A 12,445-nucleotide genomic window follows, 5' to 3' on the forward strand; every position below is an offset into this window, starting at 1 on the left:
CTGTTGGAATTCAGGTCTTGGTTTCTTAAAGTTATGAGATTCCTCACAGCTTGGCTTTTCAGGGGTAGAAAGACACCACAGTCACATGGTTCACACTCAATACTTACCATACATAACACCACACACAACATGGACGTAATATTGAAATATTGATTTAAAGTTTAGCACAGAAAACACAGACGTTTTGATGCAATGGACTCCCAAATATGATATTAGTATGCATTCGTATGAAAAGACCATTAAGTGATACAAGATGCAGGAACATATCACCTTTATCTTGTCATGGACCGCAGTTAAATGTATAGTTCAGCAATCATTATACAAAAATATTTTACCTCTCAATGCCACAATTGACAAATCAGAATCAAGTAGCCTAAAGGCATGTGATAATGTGGAGTAAATCAATAAAAACACAGTAAGGCCAACTGCTCATGTTCTACATGCAGCTGGCTGACAGCAGAGAGAAAAAAAACACTCACTCTTTATCTCAGCGTTATGGTGGATTATGGGAAGAGTAAAAGGTGTCTTGTATTCATGTATTCCTGACTCTCAGCCTGATATTGGTAACCTTGGCAACCACATGAGCCCCAGAGTGTGTGTGTGTTTGTTTGTTTGTGTGTGTGTGTGTGTGTGTGTGTGTGTGTGTGTGTGTGTGTGTGTGTGTGTGTGTGTGTGTGTGTGTCACAGAGGTTTCATAGCACAAAAATCGCTGAAAGAGCAAGGGCAGTCTGAACACAAACTACCCATAGGCCTTGGATACACAGACGCAAACAATTCACAAAGCATCATGATGAGGATAAAGAGGGCCTGGAGGCATCTCCTTTCTTTCTCTCCTCACAAGTCATCCTATGTTTTCTCAGCCACTTCATAAGATCCAACTCAATCTCTGCCTTCTCTCCAAGTCATACAGAACCATATTTGGTCTCTTTTCATGAAGGGCAGGTTTCACTAAAAAAGCGTCAATAAAAGTGTGTGTACAGTGATTTAACATCTATGGCTCTGTTGGCCCTTGAAGAGGACTGAATGAGTTCCATTAGACCACTGTTGGCATGTCCCATTTGTCCCATGACTTTTTTTTTTTTTTCTTGTTTCCTCGACTCCCTTTCATGAATCACTCCTAAGAAAGGTCATTGCGGCCTCTCAAGAACTTGTCAACTCTTAAACAAACCTGCTTTTTTTGTGAAACCTGATGCTTGGAATCATATGCGCTCTTTGAGGCCTGAGACACCCAATACCTGATTCCACAGATGTCCTTCAGCTTTACTGAGTGATACTACAAATCTCAAATCAAGCTCTCAATGCCACGTAGATCTTCGAGTTTAACACAGTCCAGCGAGGTAACCTTTGTGAAGTAGTAGGTGTTCGGGTGTCAGATCAGGACTCATGCTGGAAAAGAAGTGCTGTCAAGCGTAGGAGTAGACATCATAAAGCCATTTAGCATTGAAACTTTGCTTGTATGTTTCTGGGAAAAAGTTTCATAATACAAAGATGTGTTGTATTTGGACCATTTTTGTGATTTAAAGCCTTTCTGTCTTGAAGTAATATTTATTTTATGCAAAAAAAAAAGTTATCTGTAACTTTCTGCATATATTTCTTGCAGCAATATTTCTTTGAAAATGATTTTTTCCTCACATTTGCATTTGTCTTGCATTTGAAAAGGCCACAAGTATTCGAGACACATTTATTCTTGTCAATGTTTAGCTGTTTTTCGGCCTATTTGTTAAAACGGCTGGTGCAATTGAGAACAATTGTCTAATGTTTGACTGTCTAGCTGCAAATGAGTTGTAATTAGTAAGGTCATCATTCACACTAATGATCAATCTGATAATTGGAATTTCAATGGGCCATTGCAGAGAAATGAGCAGAGGGAGAGGACATTCTCTGTTAAAGGACGTCCTAAATAAATAGCAGATGGATGTTTTTAGTATCCTGGTTACCAGTAGCAACCATTTTTGTTGCTGGTGTGTGGTCAAAACCCATTATATTTGTTCATATCTATTGTTTAAATTCCTGTAAAGTATTTATGCAAATTACTTCACACTGTGACTGGGCCATCAATCATTTAGACATCATTCATTTCACTGTCTTTGTTGGTCACTTATTATATCCTCTGGTCATTCTTCTGATCATTGACCCTTGTCAAACTGTCAAGCTTTTCAAAGAATTTAATCTCCCTTTTCTGCTGATTTCTCTAGACAAATCCCATCTCAAGATATTTCGAGATATTTCTATCACGCAGAAAGTATCGTCATGTGTATGTCTATATATCATATATCTTTACATGTCTTTATTGGAAAGGATTTAAACAATGTTTTTTTTTTTTTTGAATGTTTCACCTGTGAAAAAGTCCTTAAGACACTAAAGGCCCGTTTACACCAATGATGACGATAAAGATAAAGATATAGTTAAAAAAATCGTTCTCAATATTAAAGAATAGCAGTGTTCACATCACAGCTATAACGATAACGATATAGAGAAACGATATCGTTGGGATCACTTTCGGAACGATTTTTCTTCCAGCTGTTGAACGATAAATCACTGACTGCCAATCAAAATCCATTCTAATTTAAGGGCTCGTGCATTAAAAATGGCAGACATTGCGGAGAAGTTAATTGTATGGGTGATTCTCCAACTATGGTACTTTTTGGACCTGGACATTTTCAGAAAATGAAACATTTTTTATTAAAATATTACTGGCATAATTTTTTTCCCCAGTATGCCTAGATACCTGCCCTGAAGTTGGCTGTGCTGATTTTTATGAAATAATATGTATTATTTTACATTTTTTCCAGACATCGCAAAATAAAGTAATTTTCACAACCTAACAAAAACATGTGTTTTCAACCAAAAATGTTGAAATATTTGTAGTTATAAATATATTGGGTTACACATCACACTTGCATCTTTCCAAATTGCAAACTGATTTATTTCTCTGAAATGCAACTGTTAACTGTTAACAAAGTTAACACCAAAAAAATGCTGACCACTAAGCCACTGAAACCTTTCATTCATATTTCTGACATTTTCAAATCTGATATTTTTCAACTCATATACATATACTTTACCCTTAACTGCTAAACAATCAACACCACCACCATCATTACCTTAACTTTATTATTATTTTTAAATGTTTTACCAAAAAATATTTGTGGTTGTGGAAATGACAAGGGAAAGGTGGGTTATGGTGAAAATAACATTTCAGATATAAAACCTGTAGTAGAATTATAAATGATGGAAATGCAAAAGTGAGTCATGACCTCAATGTGTAGGACAAAATGAATCTCAAATTCAAGTTTGAAGTTTATTCTTATTTTTATTTCAAACAGTGTATTGATGAACAACTGGCCTAACAGCAGTAGTAATAAAAAAGATCATTCCATGTGTCACAAATTATTTGAAACAAAAACAAAAACAATATCATAAACACAATCATCCTCATGTTTTCATAAAAAATCTAAATGATAATTTCTGTGAAAATGTGAAATGTTGCCCCTGCCATGAAACTCTCAGCTGCTGAGACCATTTTATGTTTCTTATGTCTGCGTTGTTGTACAGTTCGCCACTGTTTTTTTTTTTTTTTTTTTGAATAGTCTGGACTTCTCTGCTGATGTTTTGGGTGCCATCTTAAAGAACAACACAGAGACTATGTCAGATTTAGTTGTAAACATTTCTCAGTATACAAAACAATACAAAACAACAGTATTTCTCATATTTACCTTGATATATCTCCAATTTATTAACCTCTGCTGGGACCATTCTTTCATTCAGCCATGTGGTTTCCTCTGGAGTGTCAGTTACTATGGTTACTGAGTATACAAATCTAGAACACTGAGCCTGGGATTGCATTTAATGCAGAGGTGTGGAAATGACAGTGAACCCAAGGGACAAGTGTTCAACATGTTTAAAATGTCACATTGAAAAGAAATATAAAAAAAAAAATTAGATTTGAATGAATTGGGTTATAATGCATACTTTCTGTTTGAATTTAAAATGATATCAGTATTAGATTTTAAGTGAGATAAGGTTGAAGACCCAAAGTATGGCCTAGGGACAGAGTCAAAATAGTAAAAAAACGCATATAAAATGCCTCCTATTTTATATAAAACAACAGAATTGAACAATTACTTTTTTATATATAGGATCTCTTATATATACACTAAGTGTGAAAAAAAAGTGGAAATGTTTTTTAGTTTTTTTAATATCTGTCAAGGACAGAAAAAGTACCATAGTTGTAGAATCACCCGTATATGGAAAACAATCGTTCATACCCTGTTAATATTAGTATTAGCTTACCTCAAATATCCAGCGCTCGTTTCGACAACATGTCTTGCTTCCTTTGAAGTTGCGGTGATAGGCTGAAAATGCAACAAAGAACAGCAACAACATGTTCAATGACGTTGTAGCATAGGCTACACTTTGAAACCGCAGCGTGCCAGCAGGCTTAGAATAAATAGACCGTTATTGTTCTTGGTGTGAACGGCTTGTAACAGTTTACAAGCAATAGACAATTAAGGTCAGAGTTCCAATAGAAAAACACAAGGAGAAAGATGCCCGTGTCTGTGCCCGCGTCGGTGCCCAGTGCTCGTGCCAGTGTCAGTGTGCGTGCTGGCAGGCACGTGCACAGGTAGGGCTCAACCTGTGCAGAGCACATGCCCTTTTTGCCCTTACACTCCAAAGTGCCCTTTTTTTTGTGGTGTTTTAAAAAAAAAATTTTTTTAATCAATGCTATTGGTCACCCTTTTACGGCTGTCTGTCTGTTTTACAAATATTTAGCCAATGAAAATTCTTAAAACGAGCTTGTGTAAATCTTATTCGATCCTCAAGCTGTCAGTAAGCTGATAACTCCGCCCCCTCTATGTTCACTGAATCAACTGAAGTTCCACAGCAGCCACACAGTAGACAGCAGCTGAACGAAGTTTTGCGAAGGGTAAATAAATATCTTGTTGTTTGAATAAGTACTACTAAACACTATGTCTATAAAGGCTCATATTTTATTTATTTGATGTCTGACTCACTGACTGAGACATGTGGGACGTCGCCTGAGAGAGAGGTCTAGGCTAGCATTTGCCATAGTCATAGTCAATACATAGCCTACACTTAAATAGCCTGTGCGAGCATACAGTAGCATTTCATCTTTTATAAAATACGATTTTGGCCAAATGTATTTTACAACAGGAAAAACTGAGCGCCCCGCCTATAACAACAAACTAGTTTGCTACAACAAACTAGTTTGTAACCTGTAGATGACAATGTAATGTGATGCCGGCAGGCGCCGACGCCGTTTTAATGACGGACAAAAAAAATGCACATTTGCACACATTCGCTGGTCAAAAACTATGTATTGATAAGTAATACAACAGCATATAATTTGTTTTTACCATCGGAAAATCATAACAGGTGCGCCCCCGCACTGTTTCTTACTGGAACTTACACAAAGCGAAGAGTGATCCTCGTCACCTAGGCTAGGTAACATATATTTCTAAGAAATTTCTTCTTTGATTTGTGATTGCTGATACACTTAACCTCTTCCACTCCAAGGCATATTTTGGAATTCCGCCTGAATTTAACACACCCAAGTTTAGATATTCACCCTACACACATACAGTGTAGGAAATTTTAAAAACTGGTGTCATTGTTTAGAAAACCCTTCAAATTTACTAAATCAAATTGCAAAACTTCATAAATAGCATTGTATGTTTAAAATATTATGATAAACATTATGGTTTTATTACCTATAAAAAATAAGCCATTTTTATTTATTTTTTTCCCCAGAATCCTGTCTTTGAAAGTCTGTGACTGTTTGCTCTGGTGATCAAAATCTGATGAGAAGCTGAAGTGCAGAGTGATGTCATCAAAATCACTGATAAATATTGGCGAAAGTGCGAGACAGTAAGTTTGAACGCTTATATCTTCTAAATGCTAATTTTGTCATTGTTTTGGAGCACTCTTATCTTATAGATAAAACAAAGCCCAAAAACGTACATTTCGATTTCATGAGGACTTTAATTATTAAAACGATAAAAATATAGAAAACAGTTATGTATTGTAATAATATCTCACTATATTACTGTATTTATTTACTGTATTTTTGATAAAATAAATGCAGCCTTGGTGAGCATATTCTTTCAAAAATATTTTAAAAATCTTACTGGCCCCAAACTTTTGGATGGTATGATATAATATGAAAAAAATAAATAATTCATAGCTGTATTCATTTTTTGGATTATGACCTCTACTCAAACCATTATTTTTCTGATTACTAGTCCCACCAGTTTCATCAGGCTTTCTCTGTGGTGGTGATCCATTTCATTTACTAGAGCAGTGGTTCTCAAACTTTTTACACCAAGTACCACCTCAGAAAATATTTGGCTCTCCAAGGACCACCACAATGACCAATATGAAAATACAGTAGGAAAATACAGCTCAAAAACGAGGCAGTTTTATTTCTAATAAGAATATTTGTTATTGTCAGCCACTTTGTGAAAACATTGTAAAAACACAGTTTGAATATTAAAACTGCACGGTGCTGCTTACATACAGGTAAATAAAAAACTTAATGATTAAATTCAAATGTATTGCATTTGCACCTAAAAGTGAAATAAAAACCTGTACAGTACTTAAAATATTAAGTAAAAAAAGCGGCCTGTGTATTCATATTTACACGTACATTTAAATATTCTGTCCGACCCCAGTGAGTTTTTCAAGGAGACTGTTTTAGAACTGATCACTTTATTGTTTCCATGGTGAAGTGTCATTGCTTGTCACATGACACCACAGCCACAATAGCACTGAATGATGATGATCTGCTTTTATTTCCTTTTTTATTCAAAATATTCACAAATTTGTTAGCTATGGCATGAAATATCTGATATTCCGATTGTCAAATACGTGCAAGTGGAAGTATTTTGTTGTTTAAACTTTTTAAATGATCACGTTAGTTGAGCTATATGCGCCGCCATGTTAGTTTGTGCCACTGTTCAGAGCATGGGGTTCAGAGAATCGGATCTGTTGGATTTTCAACACGTGAATTCATCCACTTCTCCCGAAATACATGAAAGTAAGTGGCCGGTCAAATGGAAGAATAGAGTTACTTACACAATGTGTATCTGATAAGAATAAAACATGTCGTCTAACGTTACTTTGGAAATTATTATTGCCGCTTCCATAGACTTCAGTGTGTATTTTACAAATTCTAAATGTATTGTTTTTTTTTTTGTACTTATGTGAATTTAAATGTCTGAAACCTAAAATAAACATTATGTGGTTGAAAACACGGAATAATTGCGCTATATGACAGTGCTGAGCGCGTCAGTCTCTGGCTCAGTGCCAGTCAACTGCAAAAGCAGTAAAGCACATTTGAATATAGCAGTTGATCACGTGATGCACCGACCGTTCTACTCACAATCGGATCGTAGTAATCGTGCACTCCAGGGACCAGCCAAGACTGATCACACCGGTTTGATCATACGTGCGAAATTCAGTGATTACTCTGCGTACCACTAGATGGAGTACCACACTTTGAGATCCACTGTACTAGAGCATTTTACCAATACTTTTAGAATTATAATTTTATGTTATCTGCAATAAGCTGAATTGTCTGACATTTATGAACCAAATTTTGTGAAAATCAGCCAATTTATGTCACAAGCTGTAAATGTAATTGCAGGCTGCATCTGTAAATTCTTCTGTTTACGGCAGATCTTGACCTTTCCAGTCAATACCTTTGCAGAATTATGACTGTAGTTAAGAGCAGTTGCTAATGCAGCATCTAGGAATTCATGTTTATGGTGTGAAGTTCAGGCCTCATGTAGAAAGAAAATGAATCCTATTGCTGTAGCTACTGCTACACACTTGTGTTTCTGTCTGTCCCAGATGACCATTTCTCCTCCTTATATCCTTTGATCCAGATCACTGCTTTTATCTGTCTTTCTGTATCTATCTTTCTGTCAGCCTCTCTCTTTCTCTTTTTTTTCTCTCCCTCACAGTCTCTCTCTCTCTCTCACACACACACACACACACACACACACAGAAAAAAACAATAAGTGAAATTTACTTAATTTTTCTTTGGCAAGTTTTTGCATGAATATTTTTTAAGTAAATTTCACATATGGAATTAAGTAAACTCTACTTAACTAAGTTAAGTGAAAGTAACAAAGAAAATAAGTAATTTTAACTTGGCTAGTAAAAGGTTGAGCAATATTTATTTAGTTGAAGTTTCCTTTGCAATACATTTCACTCCAACAATATAATATTGAATTAAGCCACACTTTTAAAGTATATGCTTTACTTAAAAATACCTACATAATTAATACAAGAGATATTGTGTAAGACAGCATATCTACACATCAGACATTAAGCATCAGGTGAACACATGCAGAGACCTCAATACTTGGTAGACAATACACAATGGCGGTAACATTTGATGGATCGTTTTTGTGTTTGAATGTGTCATTTTGAGTAGAAAATGAACTCCAAATGGCACAAAATGGCACGTTACTAATTCTAACTACAAAAGCAATGATGAAACAGTGTAAATACAGTTGAAAACAGTGAAAAATCAACCTCATTAATTATGCAAGGCCCAGTGCATGATGGGAACACCAGTATCAGAAAAGTTGAGTAATTTTACTTAATTTTATAGTTGATATTTACGCTTTCATTTCTACACGCTTGAATTGAGTACTAATATAGAATTTACTTAGTTTTTTTAACTCTTGCCTGAACTAACTTTTTCATGTAAATTACATTGTTTTTTTCTGTATATTTACTTCACCACAAAATATTTTTTATCAGTGCACACAGAGGTATTAGTAAGTAAAACTGTTGAAGTCAAAATGAAACAATGTTCACAAATTAAATAAGAAAATAAAGTAGGATGGGACTTTAATATCCATCAGGAATTAATTGAATTGGGGAAAATTGACTCCATAAGACTCAATAGTGCTTTTCACACTACATGTGCTTAACTCCGGGGTCTCGTCAATATAAACCATGTTTTATCCCCGGGTAAAGGAATGTTTCACAGTAATTTAGAAGAGGGGTTAGCACTGCTTTTTACGCAGAGTTATGAAAACTTTCTCCAGTGCAGGGATAGGACCACTTTTGTGGTGCCACATGTGTACAGTGTGAAACAATGTTTCGAACTGAAAATCAGTATTATTAGAATGTTAAAGCCTTAATATTAAAATTAACATTAACTGCCAACCGCATGTCTTATGCATGCACGGAAACACTGCGCATTGTATAAACATTTATTTCAGCTTTTGAGGGAAAAAATGTCAAATGGTGACAGAAAACACGACAATTAGAGTAAAGAATAGACAATTAGAGTAAAGAATAGACAATTAGAGTAAAGAAGAGACAATTAGAGTAAAGAAGAGGCCATTACATTCTTAACTTTATAGTCCGAAAAGTCCATTCAGGATAAACTTGTCGGCAATAAACAATCAGCAACAGGCTATATAATATGAGGATGTGCACTTCTAGAGCCTTTATGTAAACAGGTTGCGTGTTGCGTTTGACACTGACACCGCAAATATGGAAATACGAATCTTAACCCAGGGTTAGGAATGTAGTGTGTAATGGCAGTTTATGATGAATACCCAGGATTAATTGTTACCCCCGGGTAAATTATGAGCAATGTGAACCGTGAAGCAATATATCCAGGGATTCTGTTTACCTGGGGTTAGGGTTAGGCTAACTATTTCAAGTTCGGAGGAGAGACATTAAAACAAATAACAGTAGAAAAATTGTTTCAGAGTCAGAGCGTTTTGATAAATGTATTTTGTCCACTATCCATCAATAAATCACACATTAAGACCATGAACATGTATTAGGAGGGCAAAGTCCTGTTCACACCAATATAAATGTCCATCTTGATTTTATGTGAACTTTAAATCTTAAAGCAATTTGTAAAACAAAGTTGGCCTAAGTAAGGATATTTATGACAGTGAGTCAATGCAGTTTGAGTAGTAGAGTAGCTTTGTAGGTTTTCACCCTTAAAATGTCATTTAAATGTTGTGTTTGGAAGATTGCATGTGGGGGTGAGAGGAAAGCGGATATGAAGTCTAGCAGCGTTCGGTGGTAGTGTTTCACTCTTTGACAGGATCCGTTCTGCTAATGAGTTACAGGTCAGCCTCACTTCCTAACGTTATGACAATAGCAAGTTTTAACACTGAATCTTTTCCCTAATTGCCTCTAGAAATGCTCATGTGGCATTCTTGCAACAGAGTGTTTTTTGTTTTTTTTGTGAATGAATCATTCACCAGGAGAATTCACTGTATTGAGGTGTAAAGCGTGTGAGTGTGTGTTGTCACAAATAATCTCAGACAGATCTTTATGCCTCTTTATTATGGCTCCTAAAAAAAGACGTGTTTGGCTAATTTACATAACATCTGGAGTTTCGGTTTTGGTGGTTTTAAAGAATGGATTTTTTCTTTAGCGTTAATGAGCAGTTTTTTACTGGCGAGTTCATTCTTTAGAGAGAGATGTTCCCTGTAGGAGACAGTGTTTTATGAAACATTGAACAAAGACAAAAGTCTTTCATTAAAGAAAGAAAAAAGAAAGAAAGGGGCAGAGAGATTTGTGAAGTGGTGGTAATCTCTTTCTTCAACTAATTTTAAAATTCCTAAGTTTGTTTGTGTGTTTACATGTTTGTCTGCGGAGAATAGCCTATATAATGAGAGCTGCGCTGACTATATGTTCTCAAACTGGCTTTTCGATTTCCTTTTTCAGAAATCTGTGGAATAAAATGCAGCCCTCTACTACTTCAGCTGAGAGGACAAACAGTAGCTGCAATACAAAGAAAAGCAATAATAAAAACTGAACCATTGTAGCCCTGTGGGAACAAACCACAGTACAAAGACTGGTTGCCCACTGAAGCTAAGCAGGGTTGAGCCTGGTCAGACTCAGTAGGCCTACCTGGATGGGAGACTAGGTTGCTGCTGGAAGAGATGTTAGTGAGGCCAGTAGGAGGTGCTCACTTACCCTGTGGTCTGTCTTGATGTTATGGTTCTAACGCTCCAGTATAGTAATGGGGACAGTATACTGTCAAAAAAGCCCCGTCCTTCAGATGAGACGTTAAACCGAGGTCCTGACTCTCTGTGGTCATTAAAAATCCCATGATGTCCTTCGAAAAAAAAAGAGTTGGCATTTAAGCCCGGTATCCACGGCAAAATTTGCCCATTCGCTTCTGTCCATCATCATCCCCATATGATTGGCTTCATCACTCGCCCTCTACACCAATAAGCTGGTGAGTGATGGGTGTTCTGGCGCATTATGGCTGCTGGATGCTGCACATTGGTGGTGGCTGAGGAGATTCCCTCTTCCATGTAAAGCGCTTTGAGTGATGAGAAAATTTCTATATAAGTGTAACAAATTATTATTGTTTTAATAGTTGACCACTGATTACAAAATGCTGCCATGAGGAAAGACATCCTCCTTCTTACATGCACATTGTACTGATACACATGGGCCTACAGACACATCACTTTCTGATAGGCTCAGTGAGAGTTTTCTGTTGACAAACACTGCCACCCAGAGGCAGCTTGAGAACGTGCAAAAAAAACGGTTTCATTGCATCTAATATCGTTTTCACATTATTATTATTATTTATTAGTGTTTTAAAATAAACTTTATTTTCTATTTGGATATACTTTAAAAAATAATTTATTCCTGTGATGCAAAGCTGAATTTTCAGCATCATTACTCCAGTGACCATTCATCCAGTCTATCACATGATCCTTTAGAAATCATTCTAATATTCTGATTTATTATGAGTGTTGGAAACAGTTATGCTGCCTAATATATTTGATGAATAAAAGGTTAAAAAGAACTGCATTTATTCAAAATAAAAAAATATTTTCTAATAATATAAATCTTCTTTACTATCACTTTTTATCAATTTAACACATCCTTGCTGAATAAAAGTATTGATTTATTTCAAAAAAAGAAAGAAAAAAACAACCCACGCGTAGCGGCACAAACAGCCTTCTTCAGGGTATCAACTTGGATTTCCTTCGACTACATTTAACTGAATTCCCGACCCCAAAGAGCACCTTCAAAAACTTTTTTGGAACTCCTTGAGCACCCTGGACATTTTTTTTTTTTTTCTATCCTAAAAAAGTATCACAGGTTATGAAAAAATATTAGGCAGCAGAACTGTTTCCAACTTTGATAATAAATCATCATATTATAATTATTTCTAAAGGATCATGTGATAGACATTGCATCACAGAAATAAATGAAAATTGTTTAACCAATTATTTAAAATTGTAATAATATATCACAATATAATTTTTTTTTTCTGTATTTTTTTATCAAATAAATGCAGGCTTGATGAGCAGAAGAAACTTCTTTCAAAAACATTAAAAATAGTAATGTTTCCAAACTTTTGACCTGTACTGTATTTCTGACAGTGTGATTATGAAAATTAACTTTTGTATAC

The sequence above is a fragment of the Rutilus rutilus genome (genome assembly GCF_951802725.1).
Source record: "Rutilus rutilus genome assembly, chromosome: 21".
Classification (NCBI taxonomy): Eukaryota; Metazoa; Chordata; class Actinopteri; order Cypriniformes; family Leuciscidae; genus Rutilus; species Rutilus rutilus.